Raw genomic sequence first — 17,463 nt, 5'->3', positions numbered from 1 at the left:
TAACAGCCAATGCCTGAAAAGCACAATCCACCCACCTGGTTCCTCCCAAACTCTGTCACTTCTCCAGCAGAGGTGGATGGCTGAAAACATCTGAAAAGATTCAGAGGCTGTAGCTAGTAGTTGGGAATTGTTGGTCCTATGCAGTCCTATTGATTGGACATTGGTGGCCATGCACTGTCATTCCCTAATGGAAGAAACTCTGAAGCAGAGAAGGCAGAAGGTCTGCCATTTCTGGAACACAAGAAGAGATTGGTTTCCCAACCTCTTCCCAGCAATGTTCTCACTGAGCACTGTGGTTTAGATCTTGTGTTCATTGCAAGGGCTATTGCACTATGAAAATTGCTATTCTGACCACTCTTGCTTGGAATTCCTCGAGTGGTTTTCTGTTTTTTTGTAACCAAAGAATCTTGACTAGCACTGATATGTAGAATGAAGCCAAGTCATGGTGAGTCATGAGCGCTAAGCAGAAAAGTTGTGACTATGTATAATAGGAAATGACACCATCAAAGCCTTTGAATAGGAATGTGAAATGATCAAAGTGGTTCTAAGAAAGAGGGATTTGGCAGCAGTATTCAGGATCAATTAGATTATTGTGGAATCACATAAGCCAAATCAGAGATTCATACAGTACATGGAGAATCAGATTTGTAAATGTACATATACTGAAATAAAATCAATACTTACTATGACAGAAGTAATGGCTACCGTATGATGAAAATGTATTAAGCATCAATAACTGTACTTATTAAGAACTTTATACATATTAATGCATCACATTTTTACAGTCAATATTATCCTTCTATCCTAGGACAATTAATATTTAGCAAAAGCAAACATCTGACTTAGCTCATCAGCTGGGACTTAGACCCAGTTCTTAAACCAAGCACCATTCCCCCTTGGTTTTCCAGCATTTCAATAAAATGGACATTATTAAAGCATCCTTCTTATATCACATCCTTGGACCTGAGTTAGATGCTAGATATGTAAAAGTGACTAACCCTGGTTCTCTGAGAAGTTCATTCCAAATGCAATATTTTTGCAGAGAACATTACCCAAAAATCTTTTTGTATAAAGTTTTCCAGCCTTTTAAGGTAAAACAATTGAGTGGCTTGGATAATTGTTTCGAAAATCTTCAAGTATAATTATCACATGCCATTATCACATCTCCAATGGAGAAGAGCATTTACAGAGAGAAACACTTAACTGCCTTTATTTAAGAGGGTTTCTTGAAATATCAGCCAGACCACAGGGTGACACCAATGTTGTAAGAGAGCAGGTGACGAGACAGAGGATGTGAGGAGTCCAGTTCTGGAGTAAGTTGCAAACCCACAGTTGCTGCATGAGCTCTCTCTAGAATGATCACAGACACGGGAAGAGGCATGGGCAAGCCTTTTCATTGTTCATATAATTCTACGCAGAAGTTCTTAGAGGCCAAGGTGAAAGGGGTCCAGAGTGTGCCGTGGGTGAGGGAGGGGGCAGGAGTGTTCTCAAGTACGGGGATAACAGCAGCGTGTGAAAGAAGTGTTAGTAACACGAGTTGTCCCACATTCTACCTCCACCTTGACCTGAGAGGAAATATTTCAGCCCTGTCACCCCCAGGGGAGAAATATGGCAGCCAAGACCGAAGGCCAAAAAGATACGGCAAGGTAAATTGATATAGAAACTCATTTGGACGGAAAGGGATAGGAAAAAAAGAAAAAAACAGATAGCCTGCCTCTTTCTTCTTTCCTGAAATGCATAAGGCATCTCTTTAAAAAAAAGGAAGGTCCAGGGTGGAGATGGGATGCTGGTATGGCCCATATGGCCCATTTGTGTGCATGCAGGAAGAGAAGATACAGAGTAGCTGAGTCCTCGATGTCATACCAGAAGGTCTCATGCACAAAGGATACTTCTATACTTACAATCTGGCCAGAGTCTATGCTTAGATCCTGACACTTGATCACCTCTCTGGGTACCCCAAACCGGAAATAGTAGGTACTCCAAAAGGCTATGAATTAAAAAATATATATATGATATATATGATATATATGATATATATATATTATATATTATATATATTATATATTATATATATATTATATATTATATATATATAATCCGAAGTGAGCGGTACAATTTAAAATCTAATAGGGGATAGTAGACAAGAGAAGACGTGTTGACATCTGTATAATCGAAATCTCAGAAGTAAAGAAAAAATAGTTCTTAGAAGAACAAATATTTTAAAAACCGAGTCACGTTTTCTTGGGATTTAAAGAATCAATTAAAAATTCTTAGTGAATGGGCCCACAGCACTACACATGGAAGGCAAAAATAAAACACACCTCAACCCCTTTGAATGCATTTTCAAAAAAATCAGAAACCAAGAAATGAATCTGGGATCCTCCAGAATGAAAACATGACCCTTTGCCTCTGGTTTGTATACAACGAACTAGGAATCAAATTGATACTGCCTATGTTGACAGCAACATCGTATTCGAGATGAAGGTTTTCTCGAAAGCTGCAGGAAAAGAACACGGACCTCAGCATTTTATATCAAGCCAAACTCATATTTAAATGAAAAGGTAAAAAAAAAAAAATCTTTCAGCATAAAAGACTCAGACTTGGAAACACAGAGACTATATTTGGAATAAATATTAGAGGAACACTCCAGAAGAAAGGGAATACATCCAAGAGAAAGCCCAGGAGGGGGCCTGTGCCCTGGAAGGCAACCTCATCATTCCCTTTTCACTGTGCAGAGGCTGATCCCAGGAGCAGTGAATTGTATCACCATCCATCCAGGTGACTGGGAGCCCGGGTGCCATGGTAGCTCACTGCCTTTTCTGTTTCCCTCATGTTCAGATTCCAAATGCCGCTTCTGACTCTTGCTTTATTAACACTTACTATTCAGTATCTTCTACTTAAACTGGGCAGTTTCTTTATTGCACCATTTCCTAAATGGTCTGATCCGTTTTCTGTCTGTATGACATTTGACGTTTAAAAACATCACTTTGCAGGACCAACAGGATCCTTTAGACACTATCATCTTGCACCTGCCTGGTGATGACCTCCTTTGCGCCCCCAGTCTGGAGTTAATTTCAGATTCTACAAGGACCCTTTACGTCTCATAATTCCATGATTTTTCCTCAACAAATTGAAAATGGCCTATTCATTTCTCTGTCTTTCCAAATGAGATGCCCAAGCAATAATTGTTTTCTTATTTACTATTTGTAAATATTTCTGGAATCAATGGAAGAAAAGAAGGAATGAACGGGCGAAAACACAACAAAAAATTTGGGAGTCTACAGGAACTGATTTAAATGGCAGTGCCATTACTGCAAACATGGTCCAGTTATAAAATGATGTTTCTTCCATGTTTTTTCTCATTTACAAAATCGGTAGTCTACAGCGGAGTTTTGTTGGGAATTTAGGTGGCATTATGATGTAAAAACACTTAGCACAATGTCTGTATCATAATAGCTACGCAACTTTGTTTCCTCACCCGAGAAACAAAAATCCTTTGAGAGCTACTGGATCTATTATTCTAGAGGATACAGATTAGTCTTTGCCAAAAATTAATCAGTAAAGAATTTACAGTCTAACAGAAATCTTAGTACTTAAAATTCTGGGTTAAAAAACACACATGTGCCCTACAATGAGGCACTCTGTGCTGAACGCAAAACCTGGATACTTCGGTATCACCGGAAGAACTTAAGACGATACAGATTCTTGGGCTTCACCCCTAGTCATCATGATGTGAGAAACCCATGGGAAGTGCTGTAGAAAGAAACATTAAAGCAGTGTTTCTCAGGGCACCCGGGTGGCTCAGTCAGTTAAGCGTCTGACTTCGGCTTAGGTCATGATCTCGTGGTTTGCAAATTTGAGCCCGAAGTCTGGTTCTCTGCAGTCAGTGCAGAGTTCACTTTGATCCTCTGCTCCCCTCTCTCTCTGCCCTGTCCCTACTTGTGTTCTCCCTCTCTCTCTCTCTCTGAAAATTAAATAAACTTAAAAAAAATAAAGAGCAATGTTTCTCAGCAATGACACTATCGATGTTCTGGATACTTCTCTGTTGTGGGGGGGGGGGGTGCTGACCTGTGCATGGAGAATGTTTAGCAACATCGGTGTCCTCCATACTCCATTGGGGTCCCACACCCCTTTCCCCTCCTCTACCATTGCAAGTTGTGATAACCCAAAATGCCTTTATTTAGGGCTGCCTGGGTGGCTCCGTTGGTTAAGCATCCGACACTTGGTTTCTGTTCGGGTCACGATCTCACAGTTCATGAGTTCGAGCCCTGCATCAGGCTCTGCACTGATAGGGTGGAGCCTGCTTGGGATTCTTTCTCTTTCTCTCTCTGCCCCTTCCCTGCTCATGCTCTCTCTGTCTCTCTCTCTGTCTCTTTCTGTCTCTCTCTCTCTTTCAAAACAAATAAATAAACCTTAAATCAATGTCTTTAGGTATTGCTAATGGTCCTTGGAACAAAAATATCCCATTAACAGTCACTGGATTCAGAAGCAATTTCCCCTCCGTTAGACATTTGTCATGATTATAGTAGGTCAACATTTCCTATTGCATAACTCCTGCCTCCATAATGTAGAAGCTGTACCCTCAATTTCCCAGCTTCTCTTGAAGCCATTTGCATGTGACCTAGGCTGGACCCAGAAGAGGAGCCAGAGGGCACACACGTGCTCTGCTGCTTGGCACTTGGCCTTGCCTGAGGCAGTGATGGGGTGTGGGGAGGCGTCCTGTCTCCTATTTAGGATACTGCTTCTGCCTCCAGATACTTGAAGCACTATTTTAACTGGATTTCTCAATTGAGCTGCACAATGCACAATAACCTAAGTGATTATGTTCTCAATTCTCCCGAAGATGGCCTATGAGAGCAGCCTTCTAGAAGATGGCCTATGAGAGCGGCCTTCTACAAGCGTAGGACAGAAGCTCCTTCTTGACGTACAATAGATGCCTCAGCAGATTAAGGCTCAATTGTCTAAATTGTCACACAGAAAACGGGTTGAGAGGAAAAAAAGAGAAACTTTTTTTGCTGCTAAACTTAGCTATTATGATTCTCCTTTTCAAAACTTAAGTGCTTACTGCTAACAGCCTTCAACTAGAGAATCATAAACAACTTTAAAACTGAGGGGATTTTTCTTTAGCTGGACCTTGAAATATGGTTCAATGGTGAACAATTTGCCTGTTCCTTGTGTTTAGGCATTTCCCTAAGTGCTTTTATGGGGACAGTACAAGAAATCATATTCTTTGGTTTTGGTATTCTTGCACATTATATTCTTTTTTTCAGTCTCTGCGACAACCTTATTCGGGACTGGCTACGTAATTTATGGGATTGAGCGCAAACTGAAGGGCTAGACACTCTGGTGAAACACTGCAAATTTAGGATGGCAACAGCAGAACCCTCAAACGGGCATAGGGCCCTCCTCAGCCCAAGCCTCTGTGCACCTGCTCAGGTCACACCCCCACGAAGACAGCCCTGTCTTCGGGTGATTGGCACGTCACATCGCACTTATACTGGTTTACGTGGAAGAGACCAAGATTCTGGGGCTTCCCTGGTGGTCCTATGACAATTTATGACCTGGAAACCCTGAAAGTTTATCATTCATCACAACAAAAGTAGCCCTGTGAGTGGTAGTAACCCAGCATCTTTGCACCCAAAAGCGATGAGTAAGATTGTGGTTATGAGTTAGGGTTGGAACCACAAGGACAGTATACTAGTTTTTTTTTTTTTAATTTTTTTAAGTTTATTTATTTATTTTGAGTGACACAGACACAGTGCGAGTAGGGGAGGGCCAGAGAGAGAGAGAGAGAGAGGGAGAGAGAGGGAGAAAGAGAATCTCAAGCAGGCTCTGGGCTGTGAGCACAGAGCCCGACACAGGGCTCGAACCCACAAAACCTCAAGATCATGACCTGAGCTGAAACCAAGAGTCAGACGCTTAACCTACTGAGCCCCCTAGGCGCCCCTAGCATATTAATTTTTTTTTAAGTTTGTATTTATTTATTTGAGAGTGAGATAGAAAGTGTGAGTGGAGGAGGGAACCAGATAATCCCAAGCGGGCTCCGCACCATGATCACAGATGCCAACGACAGATTGGAACTCAAGAGCAGTAAGATCATGACCTGAGCTGAAATCAAGAGTTGGAGGCTTAACAGACTGAGCAACCCAGGTGCCCCACAGACAGTATATTATGGAATATACACAAATGTCCTACAAAATGGAAAATGCAAAAAAAATATATATATATACACACATATATATGTGTGTGTGTGTGTGTGTGTGTGTGTGTATATACATATATATATATATACATATATATATACATAAAGCCTAAATACTACATATATATATATATATACGTGTATATATATATATACACGTATATATATATATATATATATATATATATATATATAAAGCCTAAACTCGAATTATACTAGTGTTAGGCAACTGACTGCATAATAGTTTGTTGACATCATTACAATGAACAATCAATACAGCACTATTTATTACAAAAGTTATAAATCTACCTGGTGTATAGAATAACCTGCATTATGTTTTGGATACTGTTCCTGGCTACGGACCCTTCATATGTGACTCTCCTCTCCTAACAGGATTCTTCCACGGAAGCACAAAATATTTATCATGTTTATCATTTTTTTTTCATTCTCTATACACCTGTCCTAACTTGGAAGGAAATAGTCGTGAAGATAATTCTGATGTGCCCAGACTCTAGCTTATAACATTCTAATGGAATGTTAATATGAGAATTGTAGAGTTATTGAACATTTAAGTTAATTTCTTCAAGGATTTGGGAGAATATTTTTTTTAATTTTTTTTAACGTTTATTTATTTTTGGGACAGAGAGAGACAGAGCATGAACGGGGGAGGGGCAGAGAGAGAGGGAGACACAGAATCGGAAGCAGGCTCCAGGCTCTGAGCCGTCAGCCCAGAGCCCGACACGGGGCTCGAACTCACGAACCGTGAGATCGTGACCTGAGCCGCAGTCGGACGCTCAACCGACTGAGCCACCCAGGCGCCCCGGGAGGATATTTTAAGATTAAGAACTGAGCCACCCAGGTGCCCCATCGGTTGAGCGTTTGACTCTTGGTTTCAGCTCAGGTCATGATCTCATGGTTTGTGAGTTGGAGCCCTACATGGGCCTCTGTGCTGGTAGTGTGGAGCCTGCTTGGGATTCTCTGTTTCCCCCCTCTCTCTCTGCCCTTCTCCCTCTCATGCTCTCTCTCTCTTTCAAAAAATATTTTTAAAAAAGAACTGTATAGTGATTTTTAACTGCTGGATATTAGTGATGTCTTAACTTTTGCATACAGTGACTTTATTTTTAATCAGAAGAGAGAACTGGCTTCAATTCCTGAGGGTAATTAAATGAAATTAAAAAGTGTATTTTAAAAGTTGCTTTGAATACAGGGCTCTAATTCAGAAACAATGTTTGACGCTGTTTTCCAGGGACAAATTCATTTTATAAATCGTTACTTCAGCATTGATGAACATGTGGCAAAATAATGCAGTTTTAAATTAGTGACGTATTAGTGAATCAATTATCTAGTCTCAAATACATGTTTTACTCGCATTTTATTCATTTGTGACTCAAAATGCTATATTTAATATTTAACAGTATATTTAAATATTGTATCCCCTTTACATTTGAGATGCTAGGATATCTTAGGGTATCTGTGGAGTAACATACCATGGTGGGGATGAGAGCAACTTATCAGGCATTTATTTTGACAAGTGATAAACTGCTCTGCAACACTTTATCTGCTGGATTCTTCCCCATCCCCTCAACAGACGATTATATGCAAATTATGATCATGGAGACATTTGTACCAGATTTTTATAGTGAATCAGGAAAACTGTGGAAAATTAATAAAGTCCTGAATCTGGATGTACTCCTTAATTTGTCCCAAATTTCCCATTCAAGGGAAATTAAAGGATGACATTTGGGTGTTTACTTAAAATCCTCCTTCTAAATCTGTCTCTAGCAACCCTGATTCAGTAGTTTTGGATGAGTAGAGAAATGTTCATTGGTATCAAGAACGTAAGAACAATGTTGAGAACAATCCTGAGAATTTGCTCTCTGATGCTACGAAAAAAAGCCATCTCTAGGCTGAATTAGTTTTAGAAGGTATGAAGAGATATAGAAGCAAAAGAAAGAGAACAAGGCCATGGACACAGCTTATTTGCCAGGGAAATCCTCTTTGTGAAAATACTGGTGTAGAAAACTCCACATTTATTTGGTAACAAAGAAAAGTATTAGAGGTTTTAGGCATTTGAAAGCCTTATATTGGATGACACACGGGTAAGAAACAAGATGAGATAGTGAGATGATAGAATTTCCATTCACAGCAGGAGGTATTTTGTTGTTGTTATTGTTCCAATCAGCATGGGAGGGTGTGAGAGAGAACACTTACTCATGATTCTACTAGGAGAAAATTCCCAGAGATCTTCCTTCCCTTAGAATGGGATTAGACTGCAATGATCAGGTCTATGTATGAAGCATGGAGACAACTTCTTCAAATCCAAACACAGAAAGCAAATAAGGCTGAGATTAACTGAATACAAACACAGTAGATGTAATACACCAAACAGACAAATATTGAAGTCAGAATGATGGCTGGGAGCAGGTTGAGGTGCTGAAGAGGCAGGAATCCAGGGATAAACTCATGCCCACTGATGGCCTCCCAGCGGGAGTCCGCAGCTCAGTCTAAAACATGAAGCCCCATGAGCTGATGATTCCTCTGTGTAGTGTCCTCCTCTGTACAAGTGTCCAGAGAAAAAAAAATCTTCAAATATCTAATAATGTTTCCTTCCATTTAGAGAAATAGTAACAAAAAGTAAAATAAAACTTCTCATCATATCGGGGAAACTATCTGATCAAAAAGTGCAAGGTATATGAACTGATGACAGAAACGAGCATTTGATTTTTCTGTCCTCAATTATGCACTTTCCTCGATTGTATTTAAAGTGTATTCATACAGCTTTGATTTAAGTACACAATACAATGGCTTTTGTTTATCAATCACAGGGTGTACAAACCTCCAAAAGAATCATCTGTTTGTTTGTTTTTCCCTTGCTTTTCAAGACAGATAGACACAGAAAAGCCAATTGATACCCATGAGTTGGATGAATTATGATAGTTGACTCTTAAAATTCTACTAAGTATAAATAACTCAAGCTTTACTTTCCCAGCTCATGATATCAGTGGGTCCCTTTGAGTGAATTATGACTTGAGATTTGACTCTGTCATTTGTCACTGTATCTATTGCATTTATTTTACGCTCCATCATTACAATTCTGATGTTTTGGGATGACAGTATTGGAAAACCAGGGTGCCCAGAGTGTTTCTATTTAGTTCAGTGAAAATCTGGGATGTGTATAAAGCAATTTAAAATAAAACTATAGAGGAAAGGATGGAATAAGTTACCACATTCTTTCTGTTTCTTTTAATGCTGTTGGGATTCATTATTAGATTCTTAAAGAAAATACATTTGGTTAACAAGTATTGCCCAGAAGACAGGCTATGCAGATACTGATTATTTCTCCAGCACCTAAACTACAAATTCAATAAGTGCTTAGCCCAGCTCACCTGGCTGCTGAGTACACTGAAACGCAAATGGAACCCCAGGGCATTGCCAAGAATATTGAAGGACACCTGATATCATTCACTCATCGTTTATCTTCCTTAGTGTCTAAAATCTGTGAATCTTGGAGAAACATTGGGGGGGGGGGGAAATGCCAAGGATTAGTTGTAAAGGTCATATAGGGTTTTCTACTCCTCTTTTGTTGTTGGTAAGAAGAGGCATATTTTCAAGTTCAACAATGACTATTTTTCTTGATTTTAATCCTTTACGTGGATTATTTGACGTCCCTTTCTTTTTAGAGTTTGCCATAGCTACAATGTTCAAAGAAGAGATTGCCATCTCCATGTCTCAAAAGGCAAATGCAATGAATGGGTTAGAAAGCCTCAGTGTCTGAGACCTTAATGTAAAAGGAGGTCATGAACACAACCTTGTTCTATATCTCCACCTCAAGCCCAGAGGAGGCAGAAATAGTCATATAGATATCAATCAACAGCATTGTGTGGACAATGGAAGGAAATGCTCTCCGGTCCATATCTGCTTATCTGTGACTACTGTGTGCTTTGATAAGTGGGTATTTTTCAAATGCCAATGAAAATGTTGTCAGTGACATACACTTCTCTGAGTTCTGTGACTTACAATGTCCTCAACAACATTCTATATGCAAACAGTTACTATTTATGACTGCTTATAAGGTTATAAAGTTAAAGGTGATAATTAGATCTCACTGGGTACATTAGTCTTTTAACAGCTTTATTGTTCCTCAAAGATACACACACACACACACACACACACACGTGCAAATGAGCAGCTGCGAAATGTCCCCTAAAAATAGAAAATAAAAGTAATAATCAGAAACATAAGAGCAAAGTCTCCCAAACTAAGTTCCATGGCCGTAACTTTTTATGATGTTTGCAATTACCTCAGACTGTGATTTGTCAGCAAATGTATATCTGGGTTCATCATGATTGTGAAGCAGAGCAGTGAGGATTTGTTAGTAATTACAGAGCTCTGCAGTTGTCTGGTGATGGTTGAGATGACCCTCGATAATCCTTAAGTTTGCATTGTGTTTGCTTCACTTGCTAGACATTTAATTGAAATTTTCCCTAAAGGAGCAATTTCCCTTTCCATATACGAATTCCATTTTTGCAGAGGTGGGTGGAGTTCAGGAAAGGAAGGGACAATGTTGGCTTCCCAGTGGTGGGAACTCAAACAAGGTTTTTAGTGTCTCTTTTTCCTTCCCCTCTCTTCTTTCTCCTCCCCCATTTCCCCCTCCTCCTCTCCTCCTCTTCTAACTATCTAATTCTCTTTCTCATAATCTTAGTCTGCCATCAAATTACCAGTGTCCCTGTCAGATATAATTTGAGATAAAAATAATGCTCAAGTGGTAGCCCCGAAATTGTTTTAGTATTTTTTAAAGGACAAATTTAAAATGTAATCGTGACATTATCCAGTTTGAATGATGAGTATTTTTACTTAATAATAACCAAAAAGAGAAATATTTCCTTTATTTGTTCATTCATTCGACAGGGAAAAATCTGTCATCAGGTGGCCAACAGGATGGGTAGGAGAGTGCCAGTCTCTGCCTGAAGACTCCCCTTCCAGCTTCTTCTTCCTACCCCACCTGAAGCTCATGCCTAATTACTACTAATGAGGCATGTGGAAGTAACAGACTATAAATTGTCCCCTCTGTTGATGCCCAGGGGCTAAGACCTCTGGAGAATGATCTCCTCTGAGTCCACGGGTGTAAAATAAACCTCCTGCCTTCCAAGATCTCCGAGTGCCACCTGGGTCTTCTGCTGGGGGATCCAGACCAGTTTCCCTTACACATTCATTCATTCATTCTCAGAGAGAGAGCACACAGGGGAGGAGCAGAGAGAGAGAGAGAGAATCTTAAACAGTCTCCACCTCAGCTCAGAGCCCCATGTGGGGCTCGATCTCATGACTCTGAGATTATGACCTGAGCTGAAATCAAGAGTTGGACGCTTAACCAACTGAGCCACCCAGACACTCCAAATAAGTTCTTCAAAAATAATTTAAAAAATATTTCAAATGGAATCATTCTTTTCTGACGGGCATTGAATAAATATTGGTTAGCCAAGAGAAATTATTTTCAATGCTTTTCTTCCTATTACTTTGAGAAATAGTGAGATGTGAGTGCATAAAACACTAATAATTCTAGAGGGCAATTGGACAGTATGGACTAAAACACCTTAAAGTATGAGTATCTTTTTCAAATTGAGTTGCTTTTAGAATCTTGAAAATCGAACATGTTAATACCTTTTGGTGTAACAATTGTATTTGTGGGATTGAATGATGACAAAATACATAGAGTCATTCAAAGACAGATATATTCATAGATAGATATGAATGTTCAGCAAAGTATTATTTATAATAATTAATTATTGAGGAAAAGCACATCTTTAACAAAGGATTAGAATAAATGATCTTTGGAAACATGTATAGCATCAAGTCTATGCAGCCATTATACATAACATTTCACAGATTTGTTAATTTATAAGAAAAAAATGTTCACGATACATTATTAACATGAAGAGCTGTTTAAAACATGCAAAATATATGTATGTGTATGAAACATCCTGGTAGGTTATAAGTCACAGTGTTAACGGTAATTATGTCCAAAGAGTGGAATTAATGCTGATTTTAATATGCTCTTAATATTTTTCTGCTCTCCAAGCTCTCTGCAATATACTATCAATATTCTTGTAATGAGGACTATATATGAAAATACCTGATAACCAAAATCTAAAGTAATGTTTTAGATTTTCTGCTATATCTTCTCTACTGAGTCTGAATGGTCAGAGTGAATAACAAAACTACTAAACCTTTTCGCTGAAAAAACCCTAATTTGAGGTTTGTCTCCTTGTAGTAAATAATTTCTTTACTTGGATTTTCACTTATTCTCACGTTTAAGTGCCAGTGTGAAAATTTAGTCACATTTTTCACTGTGTTGTAATCCGACTTATGAACAATGCAATAAGTTTTGGTTTGTTGATCTGGTATTTGTTTCTCCCAAAGAGATCTTCACGCTTAGGACTGTTTTTTGTTGTTGTTGTTGTTGTTGTTGGTTTGGTTTGGTTTGTTTTTCAGGAGTGAATAATTGTTTAATACATCTTCAAATGTTATTTACAATGAAGAATATATGGCATAGTTACATGTAAAACTGCACACTCTCCAGGCTGGTCGAAGGAGGTTCAGGGGTGGGAATGACTCACATGAAAACTTTAGGCACAAGAAATGCTTTTCTAGAAAACGAAATCATAAAAAATGCCTATTGGTGAGGGCTGTCAAAATATTTTACAGTCTCGACACAGAATGCTGGGCGGGTAAAATGTAATTATTTTAATCTAGATAGAAAATAATGCAGTGGAAGCCAATGCCACACCAAGCCAAGGAATGGTCATGGTTCAGTTGATGAAAGGTTTGATCTCTAATCTTGAAAAGACTCAGAAATTTGGGGATGGTCCAGCAAAGTGGTATGTTGTGGGAAGGAGACAATGAAACAGCCTTGATGACGAATGGTTTCTCTTTAATGAATAAGATAAGGGTAGGAATTGCTCAGGTGTTTTATGGAAAGGCTGAAAGAGCCTGAAACAATGTTTCTTAATTATCATTCAATGTGCCTGCTGGCATTCTTCTCTTCTCCAGCACTGCCCCCAGGAGGCGAGGTCCTAAATGGGCAACGGGTCAGTAGGTTTTTCCATTTCTTCCTTCCCTCCCTCCTCTTTTCTTCCCTCCTGCTTTCTCTCTCAGCATTTAATCATCATTTTTATGTTACACTGAAACTTATCAATTAAAAAAACAACAACAACAACAACAACACGGCCCTTGGGGCACCTGAGTGGCTCAGTTGGTTAAGCATGCAACTCTTGATCTCAGCTCAGGTCATGATCTGCCAGTTTGTGAGATCGAGCCCACATGGGGCACTGCCCCGATAGTTCGGAGCCTGCTTGGGATCCTCTCTCTCTCTCTCTCTCTCTGCCCCTCCCCTGCTCTCTCTCTCTCTCTCTCTTAAAATAAATAACTAAACTTAAAAAAATGCTGTTTAATTTATTTTGAAAAGTTTGCGATAAAGGTACCGCTCAAAGAGATCATCTCTGGCATACTGAAAATTACTGTCTTGGAAAAATAGGAAGAGTGCAAAATGAAATGCTGAACCGCAATTCAATACAAACTCAGATCCTGGATTTCACTGGGTGAGGTGGTTGGCTGTTGTGTCTTGTAATTTTGACAAATCATTTGGTGGCATTCATCCCATGCGTTAACGATCCACGTGTTTTTCATGCTATTTGTTGAAAACAGAATAAGCCCTCCTACTTAATCCTCCTATGACCTTTATTCCACTGTAGCGTCAGAGAGGAATGCAGTGTGAAGGGTGTGCATTGTATCTGCCAGGTAAATTGGGACCGCAGGATATGTGATCAGATCCCTTATCTCTGTTAAAGAATAGTTTCGTTATGAAATCATGACTTTTATACAAGTATACAATGGAGACATAGCACAGGTTTATTTAGCTAATTAATGAGATAATCTGTAAGCTGTTGGAACTAGTTCAAAGGAGGATTTGAAAAACACATATTGGTCATGAGAAATGCTGAAGTAAAGTTATAAATTGGTTAATGTCCATAAGACAATAGTCAATTGAATCACCACCTGAAAATATTTGCGTTTTTATGGACGAGAATTGTTTGCATTACTATCACTATTAGGTACGGATATATTGACGGTATATAGTACACAGTATTTATGCAACGTTTTAAGAAGTTCAAAGACCATGAAAGGGGAGTTAACGTAGAAAGGTGTGCTAAATGGGACACCTAATGGTCATTTTTACCCCTTTCAAAATCTTTTAAATTTTTTCATGACACTTTCCACATTATGCAACAGTGAATCATATCATTTAGGTCAGATTAAGTGTCTTAGAAATGTCGCTTCTCTGCATATTCACGATGAATGACTATGAACAAATGGTCATAGAATTATAGAACTGAGTTCTAAAGGAAATCCATGGATCCAACCAACTGTATGGATGGAGATTATAATCATCATCCAGAAGATGAAAAGAAAAGTGCCCAGGGATTTTGCTTGATGGACTGACATTCAAAGGGACGTGCAGAGAAATGTCAGTTTGAATAAGACTGCCTTCATGTTTACCTGGCTACTGTTTCCAGCTGTACCTTAGAAGAGTCTTTGAAGCGGTAAGTGAGACATGGGCATAAACACTCAGAGCATCAGGACTCCCAAACTACCCCAGAGCAGTTGTGACGTCCACTCCCTGCCAAATTTGTCTGATAGCTACCACCCATACTTTCTGCTTACCTAGGGAGGAGGAGGTTAAATATTAGGCATTGAAAGTGAAAGGGAAGATGAGGCGCCTGGGTGGCTCAGTCCGTTGAGCGTCCGACTTCGGTGCAGGTCACGATCTCGCAGTCCGTGAGTTCGATCCCCGCGTCGGGCTCTGTGCCGACGGCTCCGAGCCTGGAGCCTGCTTGAGATTCTGTGTCTCCCTCTCTCCCTGACCTTCCCCCGTTCATGCTCTGTCTCTCTCTGTCTCAAAAATAAATAAACATTAAAAAAAATTTAAAAAAGAAAGTGAAAGGGAAGAAAAAATAAGGAAAGAATATCAAGAACTACCACCACTCTGTCCTCCCCAATTTCACATGACACCACTTCCAACTATCCAACTATCCGTCCGACTGTACTTTTCTTCCAACCCTCTACGTGATCTCCTCTCCGTAGCTTCAAATTGGGACTTGCACCTTAATCGCGAATTTGCAATCATGCTGTTCCCTGGGAATATCATCTCCTCCCTGTCTGCCTGTCACTTTCTTACGCATGCCTCCTAACTTAGTTAAAATTCCACCTGCTGCATGATGCCATGTTCTGAGCCCTCAGAACGTCCCCTGGCTATTATGTGACTGTAAATTCTTTGCAGTAAGAGCTTATTCAAGTTTGCCTCACTTTGTATGTACCCAACAGAGTACTTGAAACACAAAGGATGATTTATGACTAAGACTATTAAAATAACTAGCAGTATATTAATGCCTAACAGAATACATGAATAGATTAGGGGAATGAAGAATGAATGAATGAATGAATGAATGAATGAATGAATGAATAGAATGATTTAAAAATATATGCAAATGCCTGTTTTCTTTCTTTGGTATGTAAGTTCTGGGGTTTGCTGGTAAGTCACCTGCAGAGTTAGGACAATGAGGAAAACTTCAAATTCACCTTTTTCTCCACTTGAAACCTTGAAACACACCTGTTTCTTGAATTGAGGTGTATTTAGTCTTTTAAAGTACCTTAGGAATGAGATTCAGTCACGCACATCAAAAACTTGAATCCTTGAAACCAGAAAGGCTCATATACTCAAAAATTCATTCAGGGGATGGGAAAAAAAAACCCACAACACCCCTCTAGAAGATTAATATCTTAGTGTCTACAACTGTTATTACTTCATTAGGTTCGCGAGAAGAAGCATAAATTCTTTTGTCTAGTTTATCATTTTATCATCAAAGTAACTTCTGACAGGTGCATGGCTTTAGAAGTCTCTTATTTGTATGTTATAGGACAGGTGGGGATTTTATACTGGAGTCTTGAAGTTTAAATTAATTCTGGTAATTAAAGGTGAAAAGTTTCTGGTTTCATAAAGTAAGCCCCAAACCACACGACTGTACCAGTACATACTGAAATGATCTGAAGTAAATCTGGGTTTTTGTTCCAGGGATGACAATGGGAAATGCGTAGGTAGATGCCTTCAAGCCCTTTTCTGAAACGAGGTTCCACAATTTGCGAGCACTGATAAGTTAATTTCCAAATATTCAAGCGCTTATCCAAAACTTTCCAAACTACCTTTTCAACTTGTTCATGCATGCACACAAGTTCTCAGCAGAATGGTGTAAACAATCTACCCTTTGTCTTCTCTTCTTTACTCAACCTTCTCCCCAAATATATTATTGAGTGCCTCCTTGGAACCTGTCATACGTGTCTTATTTCAAGGTCTTAGTATCCTTTGGGACAGATTATTAATTTAGGAACTGTGAGCACAATTCCAAATTTGCATTAATGTATATATAACTTTTGCATACATCTTAACATTTCTGTGTGAATGCTTTAATATAAGTTGTATATTATATTATTTTGGCTACAGAAGTGCTATGAAAACAAAACCAAGAAGAAAACTGATGGGAAAATATGCTATAGTTTAAAAACAAATAGTTCTGATACAGCATTTAAGAGTTGTTTTGTTTGTTTTTTTTTAATGAAACTTTATAAACTACGGACTTTACAAAACAGTCTTAAATGTGAAAGATAGAGATAAGAACTGAGCGGGAGGGTCAGTTCTAGAAATGACAGCCAGGACATAGTTGAAGGCTAAAGGTATTAGAAATTATAGAGAGGCAAAATGTTGAGAGAGGTGATTGATTTAAACTAAGTTGAAATATGGAGGTGTCCAGACCCTTATAAAAAGGGATTGAATTTTGATTTACTAGTGGTTCAAACTTCACATAGTTTACATAAAGTGGCAATCAGGGAAGTTTGACTTAGGATCACTAACCATACAGAAAACATTTCAAACCCATAAAAAAGTTCCTACAATAAAGAAGCCATTACTGGGAAGAAGTTTGATGAAAGTTATATACTTTAGAGGTGGACTGAGGCTAAGCATTCAAGACTCACACTAATATTGACCTTGCTCCCCGCCCCCACCCCCCCACCCCCCGCCAACTTGAGTGTGTGGTACACGTTTTTGGAAGCCACTAATTTATTTTGAAATTTTTGTTTTGGCAGAAAAATGTATATTTGACTTATGTAACAGGACCATAGTATGACTTCTGTTGTCTCCTTTTCCCTGGCCC

The 17,463-nt window shown here is 39.1% G+C and overlaps 1 long non-coding RNA gene across 2 annotated transcripts in view; it reads right to left on the bottom strand.

The window, feature by feature from the left end:
- LOC128314623 (uncharacterized) overlaps positions 1 to 17,463 on the bottom strand; it is a 140,577-nt gene that overhangs the window by 41,430 nt on the left and 81,684 nt on the right. For both annotated transcript variants that reach the window (XR_008296485.1, XR_008296487.1), the window contains exon 2: positions 36 to 1,987. This is a non-coding gene — a long non-coding RNA (uncharacterized LOC128314623). The remainder of the gene's footprint in view (positions 1 to 35; positions 1,988 to 17,463) is intronic.

This window comes from Acinonyx jubatus, chromosome A1, assembly GCF_027475565.1.
Source record: "Acinonyx jubatus isolate Ajub_Pintada_27869175 chromosome A1, VMU_Ajub_asm_v1.0, whole genome shotgun sequence".
In the NCBI taxonomy this organism is placed as follows: Eukaryota; Metazoa; Chordata; class Mammalia; order Carnivora; family Felidae; genus Acinonyx; species Acinonyx jubatus.
Note: the sequence above shows the minus strand (reverse complement) of the source record. Positions and strands in the feature narration are given on the sequence as shown.